Raw genomic sequence first — 6,005 nt, 5'->3', positions numbered from 1 at the left:
GATACTGGGGTCCTCACTCTGACACAAGCCCTGGGAGCCCTGCTAGGAGCCCCTCAACATAGCCATCTTGTGGGGAACCTCATGGTTCAAGCTGGTGTGCTTCTTTTACCTGTAATGTGCAGCACTGGAAACCCCTTGCTGGATGAAGGAAGCCACGCACCAGAAGCACAGACTGTGATATTTCACGGCAATAAAATGTTCTTAATAGGTAAATCCAGAGCAAATCACGGTGTCCATGAGAGGAGGCATTAGGGACCACTTCTGATGCGCACAAGGTTTTCTTCTGACTGATGACAATGTTTGGAACTTGACAGAGAGACTGACTGCTCAGCGGGAGATACCAAATGCCACTGAGTCACACATGTTTTTTTTTTCAAGACAGGGTTTTTCTATGGGTGTCCCGGAACTCCTCTAACTCACGGAGATCCTCTTGCCTCTGCCTCCTGAGTTCGGGGATTAAAGGAGTGTGCTGCTGCCACCAACACCCTGCAAGTCACACATTCTTTAAAGATTTGTTTATTTTTATTTTCTGGGCATTAGTATCTATATATACACACACATCACAGATGTGCCTGTTGCCCATAGAGGCCAGAAGAGAGGAAAGAGCATCAGCCATCTTGGAACTGGAGTTACAAATGAGTGTGAGCCGCTGTGTGGGTGCTGGGAACTAACCCAGGTCCTCTGCAAGGGCAGTAAGTGCTCCTAAACTGCTGAGTCATCTCTCCAGCCTCCTAATTACACATTCTACAACGCCTGAGCCCTGTAGAAATACAATGGGAGAATGTCTTCAGTTCTGGTAGCTTCGCCTGTCACTTCCAAACAGGATGAATCTGTATGTTTAGTAGCTGAGAGCAATCACGACTTATTTCTCTCATAACTTTGTGGTTGAAGAATTTCATGCCTGGTCTAGCTAGACTTCCAAGTTAGTCTAGAACCCAGCTACTTACACTGTAACAGAATGTGGGAGTCTCAAAAAAAAAAAATGTCAACAATAACAAAAAAGTTTGCAAACACACAACCACCAAAAATTACTTCAAAGTCAAAAGTTTGATGAGGGATATTGGGATATTGGCTCACTGGGTAAAAATAAATAGATATTTTGCATTTTCGTGCAACAATCCTGAGGTGTTCCCGGCAGGGCTCCTCCTGGGTGTGTTGCAGGATTCCATTGCAGCTCTGAACATCCCACATGCGCAGTTTACATTGTGTGTGCCATTATGCCATGCAACACCAAACTGACACCTCCTAAACGCCTCAGCTTAGGTTCCTGATTCTTGCATATCATGGATTGCAGTGGTTTTTTTTACTGCACACACAAAATTTTCTGCTCTTATAGAAACATAATGACTTAATTATGAAAAACCAAGACCGACACTATTTTCCTACTGCCGCTCCTCAGCACACAGCACACTGGGATATCTTTTGATTGGGTTGTGTGAGGATGTTTCATTTTGAAATTTTTAAAAATTGCTGTTTGAGGCATTACAAAGACTGTTAACTGACTCTTAGCTTGGGATTAGGACAAGGCTTCCAACAACCTCTGAAATGATCCTGCATAGGCTTCTTCTATCTTGTACCAGATATTTATTTGATTGCAGAGTTTATATGATAGGTAGATAGATATTTATATGGTAGATAGAGTTTCGCAGCATTGTCAATTGTAAAATCAAAGGTTGCCCAATCCTGAGAAACATGAAGATGCTTTCAAAAATAATAGAAAAATATGGTCGGCAATGGTGAATGGTGGTATATGCCTTTAACTCCACCACTTGGGAGGTAGAGACAGGCAGATCTCTAAATTCTAGACCAGCCTGGTCTACAAAGTGAGTTCCAGGGTAGGCAGAACTATATAAAGAAACCCTGTCTCAATAAACTAAAAAAAAAGGAAAAAAATCTAACTTCTTAAATCTGGACCCATCCCTTCTTATAACAGATCTAAGGGGCTGAGGTAAAGATCCACTTCTTAGTGGGAGACAAAAAGTTTCTATTGTCATCCCAAACAAGTAGATTTACTTTAACTCCTACTTTGTTTCTTTAAGCTCTGCTTTAGTTGTGTGTTTCATTGCCATGAAGAAATACCACGACCATGGCAACTCTTATGAAAGAAAGCATTTAATTGGGGCTTGCTTTCAGAAAGGAAGCTCGGCAGCATGCAGGCAGACATGGTGCTGGAGAAGGAGCTGAGAGTTCTCCATCTGGATCCACAGGCAGCAGTTAAGAAAAAGGCACTAGGCCTCGATTGGGTTTTATAAATCTCAAAACGTACCCCTAATGACACACTTCTTCCAGCAAGACCACAGGTACTCCAACAAGGCCACACCTCCTAATCTCTCCCCAGTAGTGCCACTCCCCAGTGACTAAGCATTCAAATACATGAGCCTATTGGGGGCTATTGTTTATCATATAACCACAAACAGCTTGTTCTAGCATTTCTATTTCTATTTGGATCAATTTTTCTGGGGTTTATGTACTGTCCATAGTTACTAGCATCTCTATTCTTGTATTACATTAAGAGTGTATTATTATTATTATTATTACTATTTCTGTTATTATTATTTTGTGTGCACTTGTGCATGTGCATGTGTGTGCCCTTGCATACACGTATGGGTCCTTATGTGCCACAGCATCTATTTGGAAGTCAGAGGACAACTTGCAAGAGTCAATTCTCTCCTACAACAAGAGCCTTTATCTGCTGAGTAGGCATGGGATGAGTCAGTATATCTTTTTTAAATCCCTGTCTAACTTGCGGTTGTGTCCTTCTTCTGATTTTAACATTTTTTACTAGCCTGGACTCAGATTTGTCTAAAAATTTCTGTTAGATGAGATGTCATACATCAAATAGTGTTTTAATGTGATAGTTATTAAACAATATGATGATAATTAAACAATATGAAAATACTCCAGGCGGTGGTGGCGCACGCTTTTAACCCCAGCACTTGGAAGGCAGAGGCAGGAGGATTTCTGAGTTTGAGGCCAGCCTGGTCTACAAGAATGAGTTCCAGGATAGCCAGGGCTACACAGAGAAACCTTGTCTTGAAAAATCAAAACCAGAAAACAACAACAACAAAAAGAAAATAATAGGGAGTAATAAAGGAGGAATCATGATGCATAGGAGGAAACCTTAGCTGTATGCAGGCGGCTTCAGGATGGCTCTATCTCCTTGTGAAATCTATTCTACCTCTTGGACTTTTTTTCGGAGCTGGGATTGAACTTGGGGTCCTGTAGATACAAAGCTCCACCAGTGAGCTACATCCCTAGCCTTATTTGACCTAAAAAAAAAAAAAAAAAAAAAAAAAATCTGGCCGGATAGTGGTGCGCACGCCTTTAATCCCAGCACTTGGGAGGCAGAGGCAGGTGGATTTCTGAGTTTGAGGACAGCCTGCTCTACAGAGTGAGTTCCAGGACAGCCAGGGCTACACAGAGAAACCCTGTTTCGGAAAAAAAAAAATCTGTGAAACAGGTATGGTGGTACAGGCTTTTAATTCCATCAGATCTTTTGAATTTGAGGTCATCCTGATCTACATAGTGAGTTCCAGACTGACCAGAGGTACAAAGTGAGACCCTTCTCAAAAAAAAAAAAAATGGCAAAGCCTCGAGTTTACTGTTTGGAACACATGGTTCAGTGGGGTATACTCTCATTGATGGGCACTATCACCATCTGTCCTCAGATGTTCTTTATCTTGTAAAACTGAAACTGTAAGGCAAGTCAACAGGAACTCCCCATTACCATGCCCATGGTGTGTATGGAAATGGCACATTCTTCCTTCTGTATTCATAAATTTTATTACTCATGAACTTCATATATGTGTTATGAGTGAGTAGCATGAACTTATTATACAGCATTTAGCTTTCTTGACATATTTCATGTAACATAATCAAGACTCTTCCATGTCAGATCATGTGACAGGACATCTTTTCTTTTAAAGGTTAAATAATACTCTGGTGTGTACATGCCCACCCACACCTCCACCCCACCCCCTAATACATGTACACCACACATATACCACATCAATGGACACATGGGTCCATAAAAATAGGATTTTGACTGTTTTGAATAATATTCCTATGAACATGGGTATGCAAATATCTACAAATACACTGTCAATTCTTTGAGGCATTTACTTAGGAAAGGAGTTGCTAGATAATTTTGTAATTCTACTTTCAATATTTGACAAAACAAAACACTGTTTCTTACCATTTTGAATTGTTTTTGTTGACTTTTTATTTTCTCCTGGGTTTTGATCTGCAAACTTCTTTCATTCAATCTTAAACATCTTGTAGACTTGACTTTCATTAGGTTTCTTACTGACCAGTTCAGTTGGGTTAAATAATTTTGTTTCTACCAAACAAAAAGCAAAGCTCCTTAAACAACAGAGATGTACCTTCCAGGATTTTGAAATACCTTTGAACATTGTAGACTTCAAACCTGAGCTCAAATCACAAGAATACAAATCCCTCATTGTCATAGTCATTTTTACTCCCATGACAAAACACCATGACTTAGACAACTTACAAAAGAAAGCATGTAATTGAAGCTCACAGCTCCAGAGGGTAGTAGAATCCATGACCATTGTGGCAGAGAACATGGCAGTAGGTAGGCAGGCATAGCTCTGGAACAGTAGCTAAGATCTTACCTTTGATTCACAAGTACCAGGCAGAGAGAGAGAGAGAGAGAGAGAGAGAGAGAGAGAGAGAGAGAGAGAGAGAGAGAGAGAGAGAGAGAGAGAGAGAGAGAGAGAGAGAGAGAGAGAGGGAGAGGGAGAGAGAGAGAGAGACAGAGAGAGAGAGAGAGACAGAGAGAGAGAAAGAGAGAGAGAGAGAAAGAGAGAGAGAGAGAGAGAGAGAGAGAGAAAGAGAGAGAGAGAGAGAGAGAACTGGGAATGATGTGGGCTTTTGAAACCTCAAAGGCCAATCCTAGTGGGTACACCTCCTCCGACAACACCACGCCTTCTAATCCTTCCCAAATATTTTCATGAAACATATGAGCCTGGGGACACTCTCACTCAAACTACATCCTACTTCCTGGACCCCACAGGCTTGTGGCCACATCATAATGCAAAATGAATTTAGTTCAAATTCAAAACTCCTCATAGTCTTTCAGTCTCAAGACTGTTTAAAAGTTCAAAGTCTCTTCTGAGACTCACAGCAATCTCTTCACTGTTACCTCCTGTAAAATAAAAAATAATAATAAAAAAAAAGGCAACTTACACCCTCCCAACATACAATGGTGCTGAACATATATCACCATAGCCAAAAGGGGGAACAGGAACACAGTGAGGAAATGGTGGATCAAAGTAAGTCTAAAACCCAGGAGGGCAAACTCCAAATCCTGTAATTCCATGTCTGATTTCAAACAGCTTAGATGGCTCAACCTTCTGGCTTTGCTGACTATAGAACACTTCTCTCTTGTGGGCTTTTCCATTCCCTATCTGCAGAAATGCCCATGGCTCTGGCAACTCCAACATCTTGGGGTCTCCAATGTAATTTAAACTTTACCTTTACTGATTGACACAATGGCCTCTCTAGACCTCCATGCAGGGGAAAACACACACACACACACACACACACACACACATACACACACACACACACACACACACACACACCTGGCCTCAATGGCTTTCCTTAACCATGGAGAAAGATTCCATAACTCCTTTGCTCTGTATCTATCCTTCATGATTCCAAAACCAGAGTCAAATGGCCAATATGGCTAACTTAACTCTGCCTGCTTAGGACAGAATCTGCACAAGCTTTGATTTGTTGATGGTTTCCTTTTTTGAATAAGCTTTCCTTTGCTTTGGGAGCAGAATATTCCTGGAGCATTTCCTTTTTACAGTTGAAAGCTTAGCTGGGTGGAGTCTTTCCCGGAGGGCACACCCCCGTTATTCAATTTCACTTCACATCAGGCCTTTCTTTAAACATCCCATGTCTTTCTTTGAACGCAAGTCTTGGCTCCAACCTTACATTCTCTGGTCTTTTTTTTTTTTCTCCTCAAGTTGATTTTG

Source organism: Mastomys coucha, unplaced genomic scaffold (assembly GCF_008632895.1).
Source record: "Mastomys coucha isolate ucsf_1 unplaced genomic scaffold, UCSF_Mcou_1 pScaffold6, whole genome shotgun sequence".
In the NCBI taxonomy this organism is placed as follows: Eukaryota; Metazoa; Chordata; class Mammalia; order Rodentia; family Muridae; genus Mastomys; species Mastomys coucha.
This window is presented reverse-complemented; position numbering follows the sequence as displayed.